The following is a 26,969-nucleotide window of genomic DNA, read 5'->3' as shown; positions in this document are numbered from 1 at the left end:
TGAGAGGAAGATCGAAGAAACGGAGCTTGATAGTTTGCTGCTTTTTGACTCCGTTCTTAACCGTTGGGTGTAGAGCTACCCGGCAACGTGGTGGAGTGAAATGTGTCCAGATGCTTGAGAAGGCTACTTGTAAATATTTCTCCAGATGAAGGCAGTGTCTGAAGTATCTCCTTTGAATCCATTTTACAAGATGGCATGGTTGAAGAGGACTTCATGCAGTACCTTATGTTTTTATAGGAGTTAGCACATCCTCAGGCATGAGCTGAAGAGGTGTGCCTGAGTGACTCAGCTTACCACAAGCACTCCAGTTGAGATTCCTTAAGACGCCTCTCATGAAATCAGAGATGGTCTCCAGATTCTGAACTTCTTCAATTGGACCACTCCTTTTTTTCTTTTTCTTTCTCTCTCTCTCTCTTTTCTTTTCTTTCTCTCTCTCTTTTTCTCTTTCTTTCTTTCTTTCTTTCTCTTTCTCTTTCTTTCTCTCTCTCTCTCTCTCTTTCTTTCAGTGAATGTATGCTTTGCAAAGTATCTTGGGAATATCTTTAAATCCTTCATCCTTCAAGAGGATAGGATCCAGTTTCTTCACCTGACACCCAGTGTCTCATCTGACCTTCGTCTCTTCACCCGCTCTCAGCTCTCGATCTCTGGTTTCCTTCTTAGTGGATTCCCATGGCTCTCTTCTGTGTCTGTGGGCACCTGCTCCATCCTTTCACCTGGGGATGGTTGTGTTCTTTTTATCTCCACATGTATCTCGGTATATGGTTGGGGCATTGTAAATACTGACAGAATGAGTGAGTGTGGGTATGTTGTATAATTGTACTGTGGGACTTGAACAGCTGGAAAACATTTTTTACTCTTGAGCCATATCAAGACAGATTAATTTAAAAATTGCTGTACAGGATTCACGTTTATAGGTATTCCATGATCTATTTAATTATTACCTTCTTAAAGAACACATCATATATTGCTTCCAGACTTTAGTTTTACAGGCACTTTAGTGACTGCTCTTGGACATGCTTCTGTTTTGCATGTGTGAAGACTATTTGGTAGGCTAAATTCTTAAAGGTGGAATTGCTCAGCGAAGAGTGTACATATTTTCAATGATGATATTGCCAAATTGAATACTATACCTATTCTGTCAAACACTAGGAGCTGGGGGTGCAGCAGTGAATATATATCTAAACTGATAATTGTTTATGTAACCATCAGTGTGTGAACATGCCTCACATCTTTTTGACACAGTGTATTAGAAAATTTTTTTATTCTTGCCAGTCTGATAGGTGAAAACTAAAAGCTCATTTTAATTTATATTTTTCTGATACAAATGAGGTTGATCCTGTTTTAAAATTTTTACTTTGAAATAATCACAGACCCCCAGGAAGTTGCAAAAAATAGTTTAGGGATGTCCACGTATCCCTCCCCCAGACTCCCCCAATGGTTACATCTTATGTAACTTAGTACAAAAGGTTGATCATATTTTCACAAACTTAAACATTTGGGTTGTGAACTGTTAATATATTTTAGCCATTTATCTAATCTTTTAAATTGTTTTGTAGAAGTTTTTTTACTAAAGTTGTTTTGCACATTTATCTTCTCAACTTCATCATTCCTGATTGTATTTTCTTCTGTTTATTTAACAGATTGCCATAGATTAGCAACCTGAAACACCCCTGTTTATCATTTCATGGTTTCCATGCGCCAGTGATCCAGGTATAGCTTACCTGCAGGATTCTTCATGGCAGGGTCTGGTTCATATTTATTCGGTGTTTGCTGTATGCATTCTCTCCTCCGAGTTTCATCAGCCTGAAATCAGGGGCATCAGCCAGGACTACAGTCTAGTCTGAGACTTGGAATCCTTTTCCATACTCACTGGTTGTTTGCAGAATTAAGATCCTTGCAGCTTTAAGACTGAACCCCTCAGCCCCAGAGGCTGCCCACTGTCCCCTGCTATTTGGTTTTCTGATAACTTGGTAGTTTGTTTCTTCTAGGCCAACAGGAGAGCTGCAGCTCTGTTACATTTTGTCTCTTCCTCTAGATGCTGTCTTTAAAGAGTTCACCTGTTTAGGCCAGGCGCACCCAGATTAACCCAAGTCAACTAATTAGGAACCTTAATTACATCTGCAAAATATTGTCACCTTTGCTGTATAACATAATCACAAGAGTGAAACGAAGTCTTGCTCACACACAAGGGGAGGGCATCATATAGGGTGTGTACACCAGCAGGTGGGAATCTTGGGAACCATCTTAGAATTCTACTTACTACACTGTTTTAATGATTCATTGTGTGTGTGTGCTGAGCATAGAGCCTAGCATGTAGCAAACACTGAATAAATATTAACCAGACCTTGCCGTGAAAAAATTTAAAAGTTTTAGGGCTGTGAAAAAATTTAAAAGTTTTAGGGTTTACCAGATTTGTGTCACTCTTACGGTGGCCTTTGAGATTCTTTTAAAAACCCAAACACATAGGGATCCCTGGGTGTGATCCTGGAGTTCCGAGATTGAGTCCCACATTGGGCTCCCTGCATGGGGCCTGCTTTTCCCTCTGCCTGTGACTCCGCCTCTCTCTCTCTCTCTGTCTCTCATGAATAAATAAATAAAATCTTTAAAAAAAAAAACCCAAACACCATGTTCTTCTAATACATCTTATGATTTAATGCATTTTATCTTTGGCCCATTTTTTAATTTAAGTAAATACTACCCCCATCATGGGGCTTGAACTCACAACCCCAAGATCAGGAGTCTCATGCTCTATTGACTGAGCCAGCTAGGCGCCCCTGTTCTTTGAATTTAGAATTTGGTTCTCTTTACGATATCTACACATAAATGACAGTTATCCCTGTGCCATTTTTTGCATAGTTGTATTTTTTTGCCTTTAAAAATACACTGATGTCCACACCTGTAGTTTTATTTTTATAAATTTCTACTTTTTATCTGGGTTTTAAAACTTTTTTTTTTTAAGACTAGTGAGTCAGAGGTTATAGTTTCAGTATATTTATCCTGGATTGGTATCCCCCTCCCCCCTCAAACCAGGATTTGAAATGAGCATTTTGAGAACTCTAGCTCATGCATTTACAAACTTTTCAAATAGGCATGATTCCAATGTCCTTTATAGTAAGGAAAGACCAAAAAGTAGAGGGAAAGAGATGACGTTTTTTTTTTGCTTTTTTTTTAAACTTGATTTCAATTCTCATTTGAATTAGGTGTTGCCTGTCAACAAGTTCTACTTAATCTGGAATCCTGACCTTCCACATGTTTGCAGAAGCTGTTAGAGTATGAAGAATGTATATTGTTGCTTCCTAATCTGGCTCTGCTGCTTTAATCTCCCATAGTCCACCATCCCAGCTAGGGAGACGGAAGAGCAGGGACTAACCTAATTTTGTGTGCTGCGGGGCAGCAGACCTCTTTCAAGCTTACCCTCCTCTCACTTAGCAAACATATTTAGTGCCCTTGTGCTGTCCTCGTACTGGCATATCTACATTGATTTGTCACTCATGTTAGGATAGTGAATACAGCAAGATTTTGTGTTTGTAGGGTTGTAAGCTGTTTCTCTATTTGGCTTGATTATCCCTATTTGTAGTTAACCTCTGTGGCTTGCTAAATATCACTATCCATTTAAGGGTGGTTATGTGTCCCTATGTTGATTATTGAGAGGTTCACCTGCCTTGTAATCTTTGCAGTGGACACCAAGGGAGGTTAAAGCTGTTGTCTGTGTCCAGAAACTAACACTTAACATTTTGTAACCTGACCCAAGAGCATATTAAATGTGGAATGAATATGCTTGTATAGCATGTGCTTTCATTTGAGAAAGGCATCATGCTTGTAAAAAACTCCTGACTTAAGCAACACTCGGGTAATATTCGTTATATAAAGCCAGCCAAAGTTTACCTCCTATACTAAGCAATTTAGAGTTACTCACTGCATTGGCATGGCATCTCTTGGGTAAATGGGCACCAAAATTAAAGCAAGAGTCTTCTTTCATTCGTTTTTGTCTTGTTACCACCAGGAAGCTATGAGGGCTCTTATACCCAATCATTATCTGTTTCCAACCCTCAGAAATGCTCCACTGTTTGAGTGAATGAGAGCATATTAAATTATACCGTTGAGAAATTTGGCAGTCTGGCCACTTAAAATAATCTGATGGCAAGAAAGTTTTTTTTTTTTTTTTACATACTTAGAACTCAAATTAAGCTCTTATTTTTATTTTTATTTATTAAAATTTTTTCTCTGTTTATTAAGTAAACTCTCCAGCCAGTCTGGGGCTTGAACTCACGATGGTGAGATCAGGAGCTGCATGCTCCACAGTCTGAGCCAGATGGGCACCTCTAAGCTCTTATTTTTAAAAAAAGACTTAAGAGTTACAATGAGAGCTCTTCAGCCTTGTTGAAGTTTGAGGACAGTTGCAAACTGAGCCCACCATTCCAGCAGGCATTGTTTAGAGCTTTTATTTCTTTGGGCAAATAGGAAATGAATCAAATAGTTTTGTGTTTATGTGGCTATATTTAAGTGTTTGTGCCTTCTTAACCTTCCTTTTTGAAATAATTTGTTGTACATGTGGGGTAATTTTAATGGTAACAGATTTGCTAAATAATAATGCATACACTGTTGAAAGGGAGAGACACTAAATCCATACACAAAGATTATTTTAGGTTTTCTGACACTTTGGACATTTCAGAAATCACAGTTGTTTTGTTGGTAAATAATTCTTTAAAATAATTGCTCCTAAAAAAAAAAATAAAATAAAATAATAAAATAAATAAAATAAAATAAAATAAAATAAAATAAAATAAAATAAAATAAAAATTGCTCCTAGGGTGGCTGGGTGGTGCAGTCTGTTAAAGCTTCGGATTCTTGGTTTCTGCTCAGGTCTGATCTCAGGATCCTGAGATAGAGCCTTGCGTTGTTGTCAGGGCTCTGCAGTCAGTGGGGAGTCTGCTTGAGATTCTCTCTCTCTCTCTCTCTCTCCCTGTGATCACCCCCCAAAGTCAATAAATCTTTAAAAAAGAAAAAAAACAAAATAATTGCCCCTTAGTTTACACAACAGCTTAAAATGAGCCTGGATGTTTTTCGAGGGCACCTAGCTTATTAAATTCTCATTGGATTTTAATTTTCTTAAGCTTGTGCTTGCTTTGGTTGTTTAATTATGGTTGAAGTTAATGTTCTCTGGAAGTAAATGCAGTGACATCAGATTCCAAGCTTATTAGGTAATGGTCCATCAGAAACCACAACTTATACCATGTTTAAAAAATAAACCAGGTTCACAGGGGGGAGGTTGTTATAATCGTGGAAACCCATAACAAATCATTAACCACATAGTTCTGGTTAAATAGTAGACAGATTTATTTTTAATTACCAAATGCATCAGGTATGGAAATAACATTTTTAAAGTATGATACCCATTTACCTATGTCCTAGATTTAACAAAAATTTTGCCATGTTTGCATCATATTTCTGCCACTTGTTTTTAAGAATAAATGGCCCCAGATGCTGCTCCCTGGATGCCTTCTCCCTTCCTGTGCTCTCTGAGGTTTCCATAACCTGACATTGTTGTGTGTCATCCCTTTGCATGCTTTTATACATTGAATGAACCTATAAGAAATATATAGTATTGTTTCTTATATTGAATTTATATAAATGGCATCTCTTTTGTAACTTGCTATTTTTTTTCAGCATAGTGTTTTGTTTTATTATTTAAGCTTTTAGGGGTTTGAGTTTAAGCTTTATTTAAGTATTTTTTTATTTATATTTTTAAATTTAAATTAAATTTGCCAACATATAGTATAACACCCAGTGCTCATCCCATCAAGTACCTTCCTCAATGCCCATTTCCTATTTGCCCCATCCTCCCACTCACCTCCCCTTCTGCCAAACTTTTGTTTGTTTCCCAGACTTAGGAGTCTCTCATGGTTTGGCTTCCTCTCTTAATTTTTCCCACTCAGTTCCCCTCCTTTCCTTACAATCCCTTTCACTATTTCTTATATTCCCCATATGAGTGAAACCATATGATGATTGTCCTTCTCCGATTGACTTACTTCACTTGGCATAATACTCTCCAGTTCCATCCGCATCGAAGCAAATGGTAGATATTTGTCCTTTCTGCTGGCTAGGTAGTATTCCATTGTATGTATAGACCACATCTTATTTATCCGTTCATCTGTCGAAGGACATCGTGACTCCTTCCACAGTTTGGCTATTGTGGACATTGCTGCTATGAACATTGGGGTGCAGGTGTTTCACTACATCTGTATCTTTAGGGTCTTTAGCGTAAATACCCAGTAGTGCAAGTGGGTTGTAGGGTAGCTCTATTTTTAACTTCTTGAGGAACCTCCACACTGTTCTCTAGAGTGGCTGTACCAGCTTGCATTCCCACCAACAGTGCAAGAGGGTTCCCCTTTCTCCACATCCTCACCAACATTTATTGTTTCCTGTCTTACTAATTTTCGTCATTCTCACTGGTGTGAGGTGGTATCTCATTGTGGTTTTGATTTGTATTTCCCTGATGGCAAGTGATGCGGAGCATATTTTTATGTGCTTGTTGGCCACGTCTATGTCTTCCTCTGTGAAATTTCTGTTCATGTCTTCTGCCCATTTCATGATTGGATTGTTTGTTTCTTGGGTGTTGAGTTTAATAAGTTCTTTATAGATCTTGGATACTAGCCCTTTATCTGATGATGTGTCATTTGCAAATATTTTCTCCCATTCTGTATGTTGTCTTTTAGTTTTGTTGACTGTTTCCTTTGCTGTGCAGAAGCTTTTTATCTTGATGAAGTCCCAATAGTTCATTTTTGCTTTTGTTTCCCTTGCCTTCATAGATGTATCTTGCAAGAAGTTGCTGTGGCCAAGTTCAAAAAGGTTGTTGCCTGTGTTCTCCTCTAGGATTTTGATGAATTCTTGTCTCATATTTAGGTCTTTCAACCATTTTGAATTTATCTTTGTATATGGCATAAGAGAATGGTCCAGTTTCATTATTCTGCATGTGGCTGTCCAATTATTTAAGTAATCTTTACACCCGTCATGGGGTTTGAACTCAGGGACCCGAGATCAAGAGTTGCATGCTCTTCCAGCTGAGCCAGCCAGGTGTCCCGCAGCATGGTGTTTTTAAAATTTGTTCTATTTCATTCTCATTTTTTAATTGCCGTACATTATTTCAGTATATGAATAAACCAGAGTGTGTTTGTAGCCTTTCTCCTAGTGCTAGACAGTTAGGTTGGTTCAGAGGTCTGTATGCTCGTGGGAGAGTTTCTCTGGGGAAGATGCCTAGAAGTGACATTACTGGGGCAGAGGAAAAAGAGTATCTTCACTTTTACCATCTGTTGGTAAGTAGCTTTGTGAAGTACTTGTACTCACAAGACTAATTTGTTAAAGCCTACATTTTAATATATGTTACAGGACATTTTCATTATGATACTAGTTTTTGTGTGGGTGTTAAATAGTATTTGCTTCAAGTTTGTGTGCATTTTAATTTTGCCTGCAAGGAAATATAAAGTTACTTTGAATTTACTGGTGGGCAGTTTTTTGTACCTTGCCAAGAACTTAGCATCTTTATTCTTGTTAATGTCTGTAAAAGTTGATGTGTCAGTATTTTATTTATTGAGATATTATTTACATACAGTAAAACTCCCTCCTTTAGGTGTATAGTTATATGAATTATGACACAGTCTTGTAACTACCACCCAATTAAGATAGAGTATTTCCATCACCCCCAGAAAATTCCCTTTTGTACCCTCTTGTCCCCAGCAGCCATTGATCTGATTTCTGTTGTCGTGATTTTGTCTTTTCCAGAGTACACTATAATTGGAATTAGTATGTAGCCTTTTTGAGTGTGGCTTCTTTCACTTAGCATAATGCTTTTACCATTCTTCAATGTTGCCTGTGTCAGTACTGTATTCTTTTTTTTGTTTTTTTGTTTTTGTTTTTTTTTTAACTGTATTCCTTTTTAGCGATAAGTAGTATTAGTATGTTTTTGGGAGTACTGAAGTATGCAAGTATGAACAGAGATGAAAAATGACTTAAATTCCATGCTTCTTGTGTGACTGAATTTATCCGTTTTTCTCATGTCACTACTACAGCATTATGGAAAGTTTAGAGCATCAGTTTTTACAGTTAGAAAGGACATTAATTTGTAATCCTGTTACTTTTCAAATGTTTTATTCCTTCAGAAATTTAAAAAAACATGCATGAAATTAGTGTTCTAGGTCTTAACCTAGGGTCTGTGGTTTTTGTATATTTGCATGTATTTCTTGAGGAGAAGTTCCATAACTTTCTTTGGAATGGTTCTTACTGGTGGCAGATGACCTTTAAAAAAGACGAAGGACAGTCCCGGTGGCCCAGTGGTTTAGCGCCACCTCTGGCCCGGGGTGTGATCCTGAGGGCCTGGGATCAAGTCCCACATCGGGCTCCCTGCATGGAGCCTGCTTCTCCCTCTGCCCCTCTCTCTCTCTCTCTGTCTCTGTCTCTCTGTCTGTCTCTCTCTCTGTGTCTCTCATGAATGAATGGATAAAATCTTTAAAAAAAAATAAAAAAGACAAAGAACCACAGGTCTAATGTAAGCTCTTGTTTCAGAATTAAAAACATCAAATGTATAGAAGTATATTTGTTGATATGTCAGTGGGTCGTGCTTTTATGTTAATTGAAAAAATTTCTAAAATATTTGCCCAGAAAACTCATTTTTGAGCAAATAGAATATTGATAGAGCTAGCCTAAGTAAGTGGCTCTGTCCACACTGTGACAAAGCCTTTACATACGTTATGACATTCTTACAACAGCGCCGAAATGGAGGTACAGTCATCCTCGTTTTATGGACGGAGACCAGAGGCTCAGACCGGTAAATGACTTGTGCAGGATCACACCACCAAGACGTGAGAAGTGTGGGACTTGAACCCGGCTGGGTCTGCATTCCAGAGCCCCTGCCCCCTAACCATTGGGTGAACTGCTTCAGCATCTGAAGGGATAGTGACACAGACACCCAAGTGTAGACACCAGTTATCTCTGGGTAGTAAAATAATGGGTACTTGGTTTTCCTTCCTCTGCTTGTCAGTATTTTCATAGCTTTTCTATAACAAACATATTTGCAATGAAATGTAGCTACCTGATGAGAACCTTTATCTTGAGAAGGTAAATCACATCAGTGCTATAACTTTCTGATTTACCTGTTGTTTTGCCCTGGATCTGGGGAAGGCTCAGTGGTCAAGACTCAGGACTACAGTGATGGAAACCAGTAGTAGGGCTGTGCTGTAGATACCCTCAAGCTACACACCCTAGAGCACCAATCTAGAATTCTCCCCTGGCTTTTTTCTCACCCAGCGCCTATTTGAAACAGGCTAGGAGCAGTCGGCTGCCTCATCCCAGAGCCCCCTTCGTTGTCCTGCATGCTTCCCTGTCTGCCCAGTGCTCCTCTAGGCCCCGAGGTCAGTGGGACGGGGGCACTGCTCTTGGGGACCTCGGGCTGGGGAGGACAGCCTGCAGACAGATGATGATAGCGCTCCAGGGAGCCCTGGCCTCACATGGACCCTTCTGGAAAGAACTGATCCAGAGCCCGCTCTGGGAGGCTCCAGACCAGAAGGTGTAGGTGTCAGCTGTTCAGCCTTTCCGGCCCATCCTCCCTTCTCACACGCTGCTGCGGGGTTGTTCCCGATAGTTGTTTATAGGATGCTGTTGGCAGAGGAGGACAGATGGTACCGATCTCGCAGATTTCAGTTCACCTCTGATTAGCCCTTTGGAATGTATTTTGTGTATGTATATGCTGTCCTCATGCAGAGGAAATACTAAGTCATGGGTGTCACAGATAGCTTCTTTGATTTCACTCGGAAGGATGCTGCAGAAAAGGGAGGAACAGAGCTGTTAATTGTCATGGCAACCAGCAGGTTTTTATAGTGGAACGTTGCCTTCGTAACCTAAACCAGTCACCTTTTTTCTCACTAAAGAAAACAGACTGACGTAAACTCAGGGAAGTATAGTACATTTCTCAGCAGGGTTTTATTTGCTTCTCAGAAACAGCTTTGCAATGACTTCAGTTCCTTCATAGACTTTCAGAGCTGAAAGGCACCCCAGTGCTTTATAGAACTTTATGAAGTCAGATGCTTATGAATTCCGATGATGATGATGATGTCACCCCATTTCTACTCCTACCCCCCACCCGGTCTAATACACATGGCCAAGACTTCTATAAGGGGCTAGAATGAGGATGAGTTTGGAATTTGGCAGACACGCACTGGCACAGGCTCCTTCCTAGAGAAGAGTATTGCACTCACCATCCTTTGAAGACTTCTGCTCTTTTGCCCTGTGTGATCCTGTCGGGCTTGCTTCTTCACTGTCCATCACTCTGTAGACTCAGGAGATGCTGAGATATACAGCTCTGGGCCCACTGGTCCTAATGTGCTTCCTTGAACAGTAACATCAAGATTAATGGTACCTGTGTCCCTACATCTGTGGCACAGAAAAGGAGTCACTTAGGCACCTTTTCATGGCACTGGATTTAAGAATGAGTTCCCTTGCAAACCTTGGGTTGGTTTCTTCCTACCCCTACTGTGCAGTTGTCTCCTCTTGACTCCCTTTCACCACGTCAGGAGTGTGGTATGTGGAAGAGCCCATTCATAAGCAGCCCAGGTATGAATCCTGCCCATAACCATTCTGCTTTCAGCCTAATTCATGCTCAATTCAAATATGAATTGAGCACCTACTATGTGCCAGGCATCCCAGAACCAAAACAAAAATCACTCTCTTATATTCTGGTAAGGCAAGGTAGACAGACCAGACTGGTAGGTAAAATATACGGTATGTTAAATGATGGCAAGTACAGTGTTCAAACTCAAATCATAGTAAGGGGGCTGGGGATGCCCCAGGGGTGAAGGTAGAAAGAAGTAGTTGTAAATAGGAACCTCAAGGAAAGCTCTTCCCAGAGACGTCATTGAGGGAGGATCTGAGGAAGTAAGCTCTACAGCTCTGTATGGGGAATTGCATTCCAGGGAGAGGGGACACCAGGACAGGAGTATACCTGTCATACCTGAGGCACATCAAAGAAGTCATGTGGCAGGAGCAGAGTGAGTAAGGACACGAGGTCCAAGGGGTAACGGGAGGCCTTGGCTCCTGGATTAAAGGTGGGTGTGAGCTGGTGTAGAGAGACCCTTGGGGTGTGGTGACAGTGCCTTGGATGAGGACGCTGGCAGTGGAGGTGATGGGAAGTGGTCAGATTTTCAAATATTTCCTCAATCCATTTGAGCCAGTTTCCTCATGTAAAAAAATAAGTATAATTCTTTCCTTAGAAGGGTGTCGAAGGCTTCTAAGATGATGGACTGAAAGGGTCTTCCATGACACTCGTTCTCACCTACAACCTGACTTGGGTGCCCCCCCCCCCCCAACCCAGCCCATGCCCAAGTCTGTTTTGAGCCTTCATATTCCTGTCCTTGTGGTTCACTTGTCTCTCTCCACACCAGAAAGTCAGTATCTCCTGTGCTTGGCCCAAAATGCACAGTGTTTGGATAGATAGAGAAATGGAAAGAAGGAAGAAAAGAATGAAGTAAGAGTTTCATGCATAGATACTAGTGCCATGTTTGGGTTTATATACTCCAACGGGTAACATAACAGGACTTTCTTTCCAGAGTTCATTGTTTAAGGACATCAAATGACAAGACATTGGCTACATTTGCTATTAAAAGAAGTCTAATTAGGAAGATGTGTACACGTATTTTCACATTTTAAAATTTATCTTTTCCCTGCTCTTGGCTTATAGAGAGGTGTTTGTTCAGAGATGCTAATTGGTGTTTTTACTTAGGTGTTTTTTAAGAATAAAGAGGTCATTAGCAGATTTCCTCAACAGTCTAAGGAAATCTTTCTTGAACATTGTATTATGAAAACTTTCGAATGCATATAAAATGTAGAAATAGTAACAACTTAAGTTAACACTAGCTTAATATACAGATAATCTGAATCAGTTCAGGGAAAGTTTTTTTTTTTTTTTGCATTTGCAATGCTTCTGTTACCTGTTACAATGTGAAAAGGCTCAATTTGTTAACTCTCCTGTTAGAAAAATTCTGTGTATGACACTTTCTTTCACTGGGAGACCCTTTGACCTTCATTTGGAAATGCTGCATCATTTACATTTAAAGTCAGGGTTGAATTGTGTCCCCTCAAAAAGGTATATTGAAGTTTGTGATGTTGTGATTTACAATAGGAAATATAGTTGACCCTTGAACAATGCAGGGTTAGGGGCACCAACACTCCCCTTCCCACAGTGGAAAATCCACATGTAACTTTGGTTCCCCCAAATAACTACAGGTGCCCTATTATTGATGGGAAGCCTTCCTGATAATCTAAACAGTCGATTAACACATATTTTATAGGTTATATGTATTACATATTGTATTCTTACAATAAAGTAAGCTAGAGAAAAGAAAATGTTACTAAGAAAATCCTAAGGAAGAGAAAATACATATACGCAGTACCACACTGTAAAAAATCCACATGTAAATGGACTTGCGTCATTCCAGCTCCTCTTGTTCAAGGGTCAACTGTATATATTTGGTCTTTGTTTCCATCTCCAACACAAAGCTCCTAAAACCTAGAGAATTTCCTAAGTGACTGTAATGATAAAAATGAAATGAGTGTCTTTTCGTTATTTATATATAGCAAGCCCTGTTCAGACGCAGTCAAGTTTGCTGATTAGGTGACATTTGGAAAGCCCTTAAGGATGGGGCTGGTTGCCAGGGGAACCAACCTTGATTAGAAGATTGAAATTTTCGGTTCCCGCCTCCCATCTCTGGGGAGGGAAGAGGGGCTGGAGGTTGATGTAATCGCCAATGGCCAGTGGTTTAATCTCACATGGATTCATAATGAAGCCTCCATAAAACCCCGGAAGGTTGGGGTTTGGAGAGCTTCCAGGTTGATGAACACATGGAGATTCATGGAGTGTGGCTCCCAGAGAGCCTTTCCCTGGACCTCACCTTGTGCATTTGGCTGTTCCTGAGTTATATCCTTTAAACTAGTAATCGAGTAAACGTCTTCCTGCATCTGTGAGCCACTCTAGCAAATTAATGGAAGCCAAGGAGAAAGTGATGGGAACCTCCAGTTTCTAGCCAGTGGGTCAGAAACACAGGTAACAATCTGGACTGGGGATTGGTGGCCGAAGCAGGGGTTGACAGGCTTGCAGTACTGAAGCCTTAACCTGTGTGATCTGATGGTGTCTGATGGTAGATAGTGTCAGAGTTGAGTTGAATTGTAGGGTACCCAGCTGGGGTCGGAGGATTGTGTGGTGGAGTAGTGTGAGAGAAGACACAGGAGTGAGTTTGTCCTTTACAAAGCCCTCCCAGTACCTCAGAATAGGATCTTGCTTGGAAATAGGGTCTTTACAGAAGGAACCAAATCAAAATGAGGTCATTAGGATGGTCTATGGCTCAATATGACTGGTCTCTTTATAAAAAGAGGGGATTTGGAGACAGGTGTGCACACAAGGAAGGTGATGTGAAGACCCAGGGGGGGCACCTGTGGTGTGAGGACTGACTGATGATTGGTGTGATTTATCTGCAGGCCAAATGAGTGCCTGATGAGACTACCAGAAACTGGAAGAGAAGCCTGGAATGCTTCCTTCCCTGGTGCCTTCAGAGAGAGCATGGCCCTGCTGACCCCTTGAATTCAGGCTTCCAGAACTGAAATAAGAAGTATCTATTGTTTTAAGTCACCCATCTGTGGTATAGTCCCAGGAAACTGATATAGTCTGTCATCGTGTTTCCTATTGACTAAAGAAGCACTGATACCTGGGCCCAGCATGAGTAGAAGAACAGAAGGTCTTGAAATCTCAAGATAGTACTTGGTTAGCAGCTGGTTATCTCTGTGATCTCCCAGATATGGTTACGTTAATATTCTTTGCCATCCAAATAAATACGTCATTTAAAATTGTTGCAAACCCATGGAAGTTCCAAGAATATGCCTGTGGAGCCATTTTGAAAAACCAAGGTGTAGGAGTAAGAGAAATAGCCCAGACTGGTTTTGAGTTCAGATCCTCTCTCTGCCGCTTGACCACCTGCATAATTCTTGTGTCTGTTCCACACCTGTAGAATGGGAATAATTCTTATCTCCCCTGTGGACTGTGAACTAGAGGTCATGAAAACAGTCTAGCATCAATACTTGCATGTAGCAGGGGCTCAGAAATCGGTTGAGGAATGGAGACTGGGGTGAAGGGTAGAATCAGATGAAGGAAGCTTGAAAAGATTCTGCTAGAGTAGGATAGGTCCTGGCCTGGGAGTCAGGTGGGGTCTGACTCCCCTTGTTTGAACACTGAGAGGTTTTCATCCAAGTGATTTTCGACCTCGAGGGGGCTGCAAGAGAGCATCTGGTTCAGGCATGAGCGTTGTTTCCTTAATGAGGCACACTCTCCAGAGACCAGCAACCTGTCCCAGGTCAGGCAGTCTTGTCACTTGAGCTTTCTTACTTAAACAGGACAACCAAAAACAAACCAAAAACTGGTTGTGTCTTTTTTTTTCCCTTTTTGTTCTTTTAAATAACAGCTTTATTGAGATATTAATGCACATACAATTCCCTCATTTAAAAGTGAACGACCGGGAACACCTGGGTGGCTCAGTGGTTGAGTGCCTTTGGGCTCAGGTCGTGATCCCAGGGTCCTGGGATCAAATCCAAAGTCAGGCTCCCCGCAGGGAGCCTGCTTCTCCCTCTGCCTATATCTCTGCCTCTCTATCTGTGTCTCTCCTGAATGGATAAATAAAATCTTTAAAAAATAAATAAAAAATAAAAATAAAAAAATAAAAGCGTATGACCTCATGATTTTTAGTGTATCTACAGAGTTGTGCAATCACCACAATCCATTTTAGAACATTTTCATCACCCCCAGAAACAAACTCCATACTCATTAGCAGTCACTCTCCATTTCCTCCCTTCCCAAACCCCAGCCACAAATTTTACTTTCTTTGCCTCTGAATTTGCCTGCAGTCCCTCTCCATTTCCTCCCTTCCCAAACCCCAGCCACAAATTTTACTTTCTGTGCCTCTGAATTTGCCTGTCTGGACATTTCCTGTAAATGGAATCAGCTGTAATGTTGTCTTTTGTGTCTGGCCTCTTTCAGTATAAAGTGTCCAAGCTTCATCCGTGTTGGAGCACTTGTCAGCCTGTCACTGCTCTTTATTGCCAAATAACCTTCCGTTGTATGGCTGTCCCACATGCTGTCGATCCACTCATCAGCTGACAAACATTTGGGTTGGTTGATTCCAGTTTGGGGTTCTTGGTATTCATATATTGCCATAAACATCCATGTATACGTTTTTGTGTGGCATATGCTTTCCTTTGTCTTGAATCTGTGCCTAGGAGAATTGCCGGCTCCCCTGGGAGTTCTGGGCTCTACCTTTTGAGGATCTGAGTGTCTTCCCAGCATCTATACCAGTTTGCATTCTTACCACATCCCCACCCACTGTGGACGAGCACTCTAGTTTCTCCACATCTTCACCAGCGCTTCTCACTACCTGTCTTCTGATTCCAGCCCTTCCGGCAGGTGTGAAATAGCATCTCTTTGTGGTCTTATGTTGGTTTTTGACATTTCTTTGAATGGAAGTAGTTGTAGTCATTATATGATGAGATAGTTGAATGTCTCTAGCTGAAAAGGCTGGTATGATTAATAATATAACTTTTAAAATAACTTCCATGCTTTTATATATCCCTTCTTTAATTCTCCCCCCTTTTTTAAGTAAGCTCTACACCCAGCTTGGGGCTTGAACTCATGGCACTGAGATCAAGAGTTGCATGCTCTTCTGACTAAGCCAGCCAGGTGCCCCCAAATTCTTTCTTACTTTTCTTTCTTACGACTCTAGTCGTTTCTTGAAGCCAGTTATGCAAAACCAGTGTTGGGTAAAATAATTGTGAGTTTGCATGGCATGGCTTTTACTTCATTACTAAAATTGCCCAAGACCAGGCACCTGGAGCTTCAGAGTTCTCCCCACTGCAGAGTCCATGGTTGGAAGGCCTAGTTAGCAGCCGGTCTTTTGAGGAATGGTAATACATGTCTGGCCTCTTGTAATCTTATTTAAGGGGCCATAGCATTTACTAATGATTCTCCCACGGGTTAGCTGCTGCCTTGCAGATACGGTACTTATTATAAATGGGTACAGCGAGACCCTTTGGGCCAGTACAGATAGACTCTGTGCTGTTTTTACAGACAAGCTATACAGGCTGCGAATTCTCTCGAAGAGAACAAGACGCTGAACAAAAGGCATAGCACCTGTGAAGCCAGAAATGAATGTTGGTTGAATGATTAGCTTTGGCTTTGGAAGGCAGACGCTGTTCTAGCATGGCAGCTGGAGCAAGCCGTTAAGCTCTCAGAGCCCTGGTACCTTATTTGTAAGAGAGATATGGGAGCGCTCTGTGGCTGGGTTCCCACGAAGACGTGAAAGTGCCTGGCACGTGGTAGGCACTCCGCAGATGTTAATTCTCTTTCAAGTCGCTCTGCTGTTAGTCTTACATTCTTTTCTGCAGGTTTAGTCCAGCCCCAGATATGACAGATTGTAGGATCAGCTTATCTTTACAGAGAAAGAAAAGGCTTTTTGGCAAAAATTAAGTATTAATGGAATGAATATTGCAAATTGGTAGCTGCTGATTGACATGTTTGCTAAGCAGGTACTCAAATTTAAGGAAGCTTGCCTAGAATTAAAAACAAAAAAAAGGAAGAAATCCTAAGAACAGTTTTACCCCCTTTGCCAGGTACTTATTTACACAATTGTCTTCTATGGAATGTCCCAGCTGAAAAATTTTTATAAAACACTGGCTAGCTTTGTCCCAAGAGTTCAAGTTAGCCTGCATGAAAGCTTAGCCTCAGTGGATGTAAAAGGGTTGGGTCCTTTTTTGGAGCCTCTTTGCTTTGAGGGTTTTTTTTTTTTTTTTTAATAAGAAAGGGCTGTTCTTTTGGTCACTGGGTCTTTTTTTAGATTCGCAGTGAAGTCATAGTAACAGGCTCCATGTCTGACTGGGTTCCATGGCAACAGAGGGTTGTGACTTTATTAGAGAAGAGTCGAGCATGCCAAGAAAGATAAAAATCGGGAGTATGGAAAGTGACCAGATGAATGTGTTTTTTTGGATGGTGTGCCCTGGAACAGAACGGTTCCCCGACTTGGCATCAGTCCCCGTTACAAATTTGAATCCCACTGGGTTATCATTAGGTCATAGGGATCAGCGCTTATTTCCAAAGGATCTGCCTGCATCTTTGCTTTTGTTCGTTCATTCATTCTTTTTTTTTTATATCTTGGTATATTAAAAAAGAAATCAAAACAGTAATCGTAAGAACCTAACCGGAGACGATTCTCTGATTTCAAAGGTAGAAAAGAAATTTAGCTCATTCTTCAGGAAACTGATTACAGCTGTAAATTGTGAGACCATGTGGGAGGGCCAATTAGAGGCAATTATAACTCGATTGAACTCCCTCTGAATTAAAACTTGCTGTGTGCATTCCCGGCTGGGGGTTCTATGCCCCCCCCCCCCCCCCCCCCCCCCCCCCCCCGTTGAGGGGTGTGGAGAGACGGGTTCCAGGATGCCTGGTAGCATCCCTGTAGGAGACGCCCCCGTCCCTCCCCCACGGCAAGATGCAGGCTGAGGCTCTAACCCAAAGTGTGTGTTTAATCGGGAGTCCTTTTTGCTTGAGGTCCTCACATTTCGCGAAGAAAGAGCAAGATTTTCGAATCCTCCTCACCTGGTTATGAATGTGTAGCGCTGTCTTTACTTTTCTATCCCCTGTGCTGTTTTTCTCTGTCTCCTCCTCCTGATACTGAAAGTGGAGAAACTCCAAAGGGCAGGTGGAGGTTCTGACATGCCTCCTGGGATCAGACGTCGTGAGTCACTCACGTCCAGCCTCGTCATGATGAATCAGAACCTGCACAGGTACTCACGATAAACATTAATAAGTACTGTTGGTCTAAGAGGAAAAGATTAGCTCACCAGATTTTCGGTGTCCCAGCTATCATTAATCAGGTATTAAGTCCTTAGGGAAATTAAGTTTATTGCGCCTTGGTTTCTTTATCTTAAAAATGACCTGAATTGATATGTCCCGGTTTAAACATCCCTGTTTATAGGGATAACTTGGGGCATTGGTTTAACACATGAAACCTTTATTAGAGATTTTTGATTCACTAAGTCTGAGGTGGGGCTGGGTGGCAGGGGCCTGAGGTGATCTTACAATTGGATGTTCAGGCAATACCAGACTGGCTTAGTAGTTATGAAACTTTACTTGGGCATAAGAATAGAGTGGAGGTGGGAGGGAGACGGGAGGCTGTTGAATGCGCATCTGCAGGTTCTGCCCCTGCACCACTGGTCTAGGCAGGGCCCAGGAATAATTTGAAAACACTGTTTGAACTCCCTCCCAGCCCCAAAGATGACTCTTCCCCATATTGCCCCTGACAACCCCAAATGAGCCGGAAGTCTTGGGTGGATGGCCAGGCCTGAAGGGTTCTGCATATACCCAGTGCTAGCTCCAAATTCCGTATCACTTTTTAAAAAGATTTTATTTATTTATTCATGGGAGACAGAGACATAGGCAGAGGGAGAACCAGGCTCCCTGTGGGGAGCCCGATGTGGAACTCGATCCTGGGACCCCGGGATCACATTCTGAGCCAAAGGCAGACGCTCAGCCACTGAGCCACCCAGGTGCCCCCTCCATATCACTTTTTTAAAAGGCTATTTGTTTTAGGGGCACCTGGGTGGCTCAGTCAGTTAAGCATCCAACTCTTGATCTCAGCTCAGGTCATGATCTTGGATCATGAGATCCAGCCCCACTTTGGGCTCTGTGCTGAGCATGGAGCCTGCTTGAGGTTTTTTTTCTCCCTCTGCCTTCCCCACCTCCCCCCACCTTCGTGCTCTCTAAATAAATTTAAAAAATCATTTTTAAAAAGTTATTTGTTTTAGAATCTTGGAGTGTGCAATAGCAAACACCTTTGTTCACAGAATTTTTAGTCTGTGCTGCGTTGTTTCCTATGGATAAGACTAAGTATTTGCTAAACATAGTTACTTCCTATGTGCACGAGGCAGTACCAGCAACATAGGGCTTAGCCTGGGGAAGTTGTTTGAAGCACAGAGACTGGACTCCCAAACGCAAAGATTCAGTAAGTCCTATAAAGAGACTGGGCATCAGTCTTTTTTTTTTTTTTTTTTTTAATTTGAGGGTGTGTGTGTATTTTAAGGTTTGACAAAGGTGGGTTTCTCACCCCAATTTTCAGAGTAAAATGGATTTTAAGTGTAAACACATGTTTAGCACAAGGTCCATAGTTAAATCAAGCCATTTAGATTATAGAAGGGTCTGTAACACATATAGCAGGTGCTTGAGGGAAAAAAAAACTGATCTTTTGAGACTTTTAAGAGTTCCTACAGTTTAATGATAAAATCATTAGCTGTTGGAGCAAACACATTTTAATGTGTATCTGCTCTCTTGAGTTTCTATTTGTGCCTTGTTTATTTCCTGTTTAACAGAGATTGAATAACACTGTTAAATGAAGAATTTAGTAGCACTTTAAGCCTAAATTATGAAGGTTCACTTTTTTCCCCTATTAGCTAACTTAAAGAATGCAAGTTTATAGGAAAAAGATCCTATAAAGGACATAAGGTAGAAAATGTTCTAACATATGATCTTTATACCCAGAGATAAGCACTGTTACATTTTTTATATATCCTTACAGAAATGTTTTCTGTACAAATGTATATATCCATTATTTATTTAATCAATCTCTTATTGATATACAACTTAAGTTCCTTCTAGGGTGATTTTTTATTTTAACCCATGTTTATTTGCTTTGCAGTACTGTACTGAATATTTTTGTACATCTTTTTTCTGTAACCATATATGGTTAAATTTCTAAAAGCAAAATTGTTGGGTCAAGGAATATGTGTCTTTTAAATAAGGAAAGATGGGAACAGAATGTTTTTTCAAAGTTTGACCAATTTAACTGATAAAATCTGTCTCAGCGCTCAGGGACCAAAGCGCCCTCTCAAACTGATCATGCTTGAACGAACCAAGCCACATGTGCTCATGTGGAAGATATCCAGGAATAAAACAAGTTCCGAAGACTATAGCTCTGAATTGAATCATTCTCTATGTTTAATCCAAATGATTAAACTAAATACTATAGAACCCGGAGGCCATGATCAAGTAATTTTGTATCAGAAACTCGATTAGTAATTTTGAGATATTTATGACACAGACATGAAGTTGAGTGTGTAGAGCTGGGCTGTGGCTGAAAGCATGGAGTGTCAGAAGCTACCAGGGAAGGACCAGGAAGGAAGGAGGAGGTGGTTGTGAATGTGTTTTAGCAAGTAAGTTGGCAATACCAGAAAATGTCCAGTGACCAACATATATACTCAGACCAGGAAGGCAGCCACAAAAATAGGTAAGACAAATCGGAGCTCAAATTTGAAGGCAAAACCAGAAGAAAACTGAAGGAGCTTGGCTATGTGGAATTGAATTCTGTATGCCTTGGTGGGCAGTCTGATTTTTAAATCATATTGTAGTTTTTAAATGTTCATTCTACAAGTCATAAATAGAATATGTAAAATGAGTCCAGGGAAAATATATTTTTCTTACATAAAAAGTATGGTATTGATTTAACATTTAGTTTAAGGTAAGATCCATTTGCTAGATTTATTTTTAACATTTAAGACCTTTACCTGAACTGAGCGAGAGGGTAGAGGCTACGTGATATTAACTTTGGCAGACACTCTTCCTCTGAATATTACAGTATAGTTTTACGTAGAGAGTAAAGTTCTGTTACGTGGACTAGGCTTTTTTATACTGACAGCATTCTCTTTTCCAAACCCCAGTGCCCTTTTTGTCTTCCATCACACACACCCCGCAACACAGAATTAAATCGATACCCCTAAAACCACTCAACATTTTTGAAATCTTTGCATTTGTTATTTGACGTGAAGGCAGGAAACCTCAGGTCCTCTGACCGTTCTGGCCTGATTTTTCATGCGACTTATGGCAATTCAAATATTTGAGAATCTGTTCATACAAGGAAGGTCAAAAGGGATTTAAAGACGAATGACTGGCAGCAGGAAAGCTTGTAACCTGTAGCAGGGTTAGTACTTGAATTATCATAACACGAGGCAGTATATAATCACAAAAGGGCAAGAGAGAAATATGAAATACCTTGTGTCTGGTATGACATCAGGGCCTTTTCTGATTTCATTAATTTCTAGGAGGAATTTCCTCAGATGAGACCAAAGTCTCCAAAAGATGAATTTCCTTACCCAAGGTCATATAGCTACTAAATGGCAGCGGGGATTTGATCAGATCTGCCTAACCTTTAAAGTCCGTGTGCATCCCCTCAGTAAGTGGCCAGGCACTGTTGCTGGCCGCTCCAGGCCCGTGTCGCCAGCCCCTTCCTGTCTCCGAGGGTTCACCTGGACACCTGTGCTTGGATGTCCCACAGGAACCTCAGATCCACCCAAGTCTGAAGCTGACCCCTCCTCTGTGCCCAGTGTCCTCCTCCTGCCTCTCTCTAGTTTTCTGTCTCGTGAAGGATCTCGGGCCACCAGAAGGAACGAGAGTGAATTGGGGTTTTTCTCCCTTTTGGTCTCCTGTCCCGTTGGTGCCTCTTTCTGATGCTGCCCCCTGGGTGTACCCCAGGCCCTGTTCTCTCCTTCCCGTACTGCCCTCTCCGGCCTTTGCCCACTCTTGCCTGAGACTCCTCCAGCAGATGCCACTGTGTCCACCCGGATTGCTCCCTCGGAGGGACTTGTCTGAAACTGGGATCTGGTTCTCCTAATCCCAGTAGCACCTGCCTCGTGGCCTATGGGAGGAGATCTGAACACCCTAGCCCGATTTCATGGGAACCCTTGAGGTCTGATCCCTGTCTTTCGACCCCTTCTGCCTTCTTTGCCTCACCCTGAGTCCTCCAAGTCCTTCCCTGCTGTGTGGCTGAACGGCTCAGATTCACCCCGAGTGACAGGTCTCTCTCTTCCAGCTGTGCATCCCCCTCGTCCCCTTGCCCATCCCTCCTCGCTGCCCCCCCCCACCCCGTGCTGCCGTCAGGCACCAGCACACCCCTGGCACTCATCAGAGGCCACCGTTTTTGCCCGGTGACTAGGCTAGTCCGACGGCTGGGGCAGGGGTGCTGAGCCCGCTCGCTGTGCCTGACACGCAGAGGCACCAGGGAGCGTCTGTCCCATGAATGATGCGACAGAGCAGAGTCTCCCGACTCCCCTCACTGCTCCCTTCCCCAGGCCCTGGGCCCATTTGCCGCTGGCGTCACCATCATTCGTGTTGCTGTTTCCTATGCTCGCTTCACCGCTTTGCACGGACTCTGCCCAACCAGAGATAGTCCGATGGAGCTTTCGTCATCGGCGAGCGAGGTGTGCCGGGCTGCGGGTCTTCGGGTGTTTGGGGTCCGCCCCCCTGCAGCGGGCCCTCCCCTGTGCCGCTCCACGCTGTGCGGCCCGGCGCTGGGTTGAACAGGGCGTGTTACTGCCGGCCCTTGTACTGGTTGCCGTGCGGGGCGTGGAACTTCCCCGAGGCGAACCCGGGAATACCCAGAGACCTGTGGGCAGTGTCTCCAAAGTCCACGGTGAGTCACACGACGGGGCCGTCGGAGTACCTGGCCTGCCTGCCGGCCGCACCCGCACACCCCAGGCAGGAAGGTGAGCTGAAAGGTGAGCTGCTCGAGGGCCCTGGGCTGCTGTCTGATTTGTTGTGTGGTGTTGGTAAGTCTCTTCACCCGCTCTCGCACGCCAGCCGGCCTGTGTAAATATGGATTGTAGAGCTTTGTGGTCACTACCAGTTTATGAGGTGCTTGAAAGAAATGCAAATTATTTTTATCCTTGCCCTGAATCCTCCCTAATTGCCTAGTGGGTTTCTAGGTATTTAAATTGCCTAAACTGAACCACCAAAACCTGTATTGCCAGATCCTTTTCAAAATGTAAATGCAGCCCGTGTGATTGAAGAGATGGACAAATACCTGGGTTTGAGTATGCCAGCTGCTGGCTGGAAACGAGCTGGTTCTCCACCCACTTCCCTGGCAATTTGAAAGTAATCCTGGTTCTAACCAGACTGGATTGGATCTAACTTTGCACTAGATCCTTTGACAAGTGGATAACCTTCCCTTTCCTGGAAACTTCAAACTCCGTGAAACAGATTTTGTGGGACAGTGTCAGCCACTGTCAGTCTACGGTGAGAAAGACGGGTGTGGTGGCGGTCTCCTCCGAGCTGTGGGCTGGGAGAGGAAGCGGCAGTGGGGAAGTGTACATCTGCACCACCGGGGCTCCTCCCACCACCCCATGGTGACGAAGGCTGGACTCCCTGTGGGGTGGGAAATGTCCCATCTCAGCAGAGTTCTGCCCCTGGGAGCTGCATGATCGCGTGGGAATTCACATTCGATTTGTGACTTTGTAGGTGTGCCCGTGCCATGGAAAGTTTCTGTACATTGCTACAAAATATATATAATCTTTCTTTCTTTGATTTCCTAGACATTAAAATGCTTGAACACATTTATTCAAGTAATTTTTTTTCCAATTAGTTTGGTATCAAAGGTTGATCTAGAACATTGCAAAGGTGGACTACCTGTTGGTAATGATCCCCAGCCTTTAGAAACAAATAATTGGGGCTAGAAGAGGGGTATGGAAAGTTAGAAGACTTTTCTGCTTATCATTCGATCTTTTACATCTTAGAGATTAAATTTCTGTTACTTAAAAAAAAAAAAAAAGGAGGGCCCATTGTTCTAACAACAGAGCATCTTAGCCTCATAATATTGTGAGTGAAGTGGTCATGTACAGTTTGAGTTGGAATGAAATGGGAAAATTGCCACCCGTACTACAGAGAACTGCTTGTAAAACCACTACTACTGCCTTCTGTGACAGGCTGTTCAAAAGGAGGGGGTCTCTTGCCAACTGCTTGTGGACAAGGGTTTTCAGGAGAAGCCTTCTCATGTGGGCAGGCCCCTCCCAGCTCTTCCTCCTCCTGGATTCTGTCCTGCAGCTGGCCCAGGAAGAGTGGGTTGTCTCAAGTGCAAGCAAGGTTAATTTGCAGGCTGCCTCCAAGTTCATCTGTAACCTGTGGGAAATTGAGAGTCTCTCTGCCTTGACTACATCCTTTACACTTTGGGATGTGACCCAGGAAGACCAAGTTGGGCCCCACTGCAGGTGGTGACCCAGAGGCCTTTAAGTCCAGATCACAAGTTAAGTAGGCCCTCAAATTTAGACTTTAACATCATTACCCAGGAATTAAGTACAGAGCCAGAGATAGACCAGTAGGATTAAAAAACAGATGTTAACTTATCAAGTAACTTAAACACAGATGCATACCCACAGTTTATTATACTATGTAATTTACCCCAGGGTTTTTATTTTTAAATGTTTGTAAATTGTGAAATATTACACATAAAAGACAATCCATTTAAAAAATAACATGAAACACTCCTGCACCTAAAAACCCAGGGTAAGAAATTGAACTTGACCCTATGACTTTTTCCCTGATTGCATAACCCTCTATCATAAGCCTCCCCTCCTCCCAAGAGGTCATGCTGTACATGTACGTGTTAACCATTCCCTTACTTTATCATTTCACCACCTATGTGTTTATACCTAAATAGGAGTTGGCCTGCACTTGATCTTTAGAGAGTGGAATTCATATTGTATGTGGTTTTCTTTGATTTGCTTCTTTTAAGATTTATCTTTTTTAATCCTTATAGCTTTGGTTCATCTCATACCACTATACAAATGCACTTGGTATATATATATTCATTCTATTGCCTGTAGACCTTTGGGTTATTTCTGGGTGGTGGTGGTGGTGGTGTGTGAACATCGCCGCTTTGAACATGTTTAATACACTTTCTCAACATGGGCAGTTCTAGAAATGGATTTCTGAGTCTCTAAGGTACGTGCCAAACAATTTTTGATGTTTTAAGAAGTCATTAAATGTAAACATTTTAAATATATCTTGTAATATAATGTCAGCATTGCTTTGTTTAAATTCTGGAACCATCAAAAAATGTTTTTACATTGAAGTAGTCCTATCCTTTTTTAGCTCCTGAGAAACTTTAACCCTAAGGAGATAGCCTTCCTGTTTTTTTTGTAGTTGTTTGCAGAAACCATTTTTGAAGGGCAAAACCAGACTTTAAAATCTGAGAATCACAAAAACAGTCTAGCCCTCAAGAGCCACATGAGCTATATGCAAATAGTCACCACATACTCATTCCGTGACTCTCTTCTGCTTACCAGCCTGAATAGTTAGGCCAGTTATTTTGCTATTTTTTTTAAATGTTATTTTGCTATTAGTAAAATCTTAGGGCCTAAGAGGAGACAAGGAAGTATCTTAAGTGTGCTAATGAAATTTTAAAGGTATTTGCATATTAGTCTCAGTTGGAGGGTACAAACACTGGGAACTTTATTAAGATCTGAAAATTGCAAAGAGAGAAACTCTACCAAAAAAGAATATAAAGCAAAATGTATCTCTGTCCTCAGATTCCCAGCCCTGTTCTCTAGAGATGACTACCATTCACAGTTTCTAAGATTTTTTTTTTTTTAAAGATTGTATTTATTTATTCATGAGAGACACAGAGAGAGAGGCAGAGACATAGGCAGAGGGAGAAGTAGGCTCCATGCAGGGAGCCTGATGTGGGATTTGATCCTGGGACTCCAGGATCACGCCCTGGGCCGAAGGCAGGTGCCAAACCGCTGAGCCACCCAGGGATCCCCTAGGATTTTCCATACAACTAGAGTACCCTTGTATTTATATATTTAAAACCCCCAACACTGTACTTCTTTTAAAGCACAAACGTTTATAGACCTAGCTCTGCATCTTTCTTTTCTCCCTAACAGTTCAGCTTGGATAGCTTTCTGTGGTAGCCCATTCACATTGACCTCCATTTTAGTGGCTGCATTGTTTTCCATTGTACTAGAATTTTCTTTGGTGGTTCCACATTTGATAGAGGTCTGTGCTGATTCCAGAATTGGAAATAGATCATAGTGGTGGAGGTGGTGCAAGGAAATTCTTCTGTTATCAGCAGCAAAGAATAAGGAAAAGAGGCAAAGATCTGAATTTATTGGATATCACTTCTGTTCTTTAAATCTCTTTATTTATTTGCCTATTTCTTTATTGCCTTTTATACTTCCTTGGAGAACTGTATGGAAGCTCAAAAGAGCTAGGTTCTTTTTCCTCCTTGCCCTTCCTTCCCTGTGGTGACCATTGTGGTGGTAGAGATTGTGATATTTAAGTTTGTGAGAGAAAGGAATGTATTTACAAGTTCCTGCCTAAAAAACTGAGGGATTCCAGCTCTGTTCTCTCCCACCTGTAGTATAGTTGACACCGTATGATAATGGGAGTGTTATACCTGATGAGCAAACTTTTTTAAAGATGTTATTTATTTATTTATTTATTTATTTATTTATTTATTTGAGAGAGAGCACTTGCACATACATGTGAGTGGAGGGAGGGCCAGAGGAAGAGAATCTGAAGCAGACTTCCCACTGCGTGTGGAGCCTGATGCAGGGCTCCATCACATGGCCCTGAGATCATGACCTGAGCCAAATCAAGAGTTGGAGACCCAACTAACTGAACCACTTTGGCATCCCCTGATTAGCAAATTTCTTTTATGATAATTCATCTGTTTGGCTATGGAAGGGTTTCTTTGTATAGAGCTTACCATTGCATTAATATTTGTCTAACAGTAGTGTTTGCAAACACTAGGTTGCCTGTACAAGCACCTTCTCTTTTTGTTTTTCTTTGGCTGGCTGAGCCAGCTCCTACAGTAGAGGCTGAAAATGCCAGATCTTGTTTCCGCAGACTAGTGCACGGACATATGACTCAGTCCTGACCAAAGGGACCTAAGAGGAAATCTGCTGAGGAGTTTCTGGAAAATGTTTTCCTCCCTAATAAAATGTGAAAGAAAAAGCATTATAACTTGTCTAGAGCCAGAAATTGTCTACATGTGATTCCTAGAACCACAGTAGCTCTTTTGCCTCCGTGAGGGAACAAGCAGATGTCCTAGGGGTAGTGGAAAGAAAAA

General features: G+C 42.0%; 1 protein-coding gene across 11 annotated transcripts in view; it reads left to right on the top strand.

Annotated features, from left to right (window-relative positions):
• Positions 1–26,969, top strand: part of TMCC3 (transmembrane and coiled-coil domain family 3) — a 339,083-nt gene that overhangs the window by 200,747 nt on the left and 111,367 nt on the right. The window contains exon 1 of one of the 11 annotated variants that reach the window (XM_077845840.1): positions 22,454–22,620. The exons of 9 other annotated variants lie outside the window; for them this stretch is intronic. The gene's annotated coding sequence lies outside the window, so the exon portion shown is untranslated. Of the gene's footprint in view, positions 1–22,453; positions 22,672–26,969 lie in introns of those variants that run through there. One more of the 11 variants, XM_077845841.1, reaches the window with a different exon arrangement.

This window comes from Canis aureus, chromosome 13 (genome assembly GCF_053574225.1).
Source record: "Canis aureus isolate CA01 chromosome 13, VMU_Caureus_v.1.0, whole genome shotgun sequence".
Classification (NCBI taxonomy): domain Eukaryota; kingdom Metazoa; phylum Chordata; class Mammalia; order Carnivora; family Canidae; genus Canis; species Canis aureus.
This window is presented reverse-complemented; position numbering and strand designations above follow the sequence as displayed.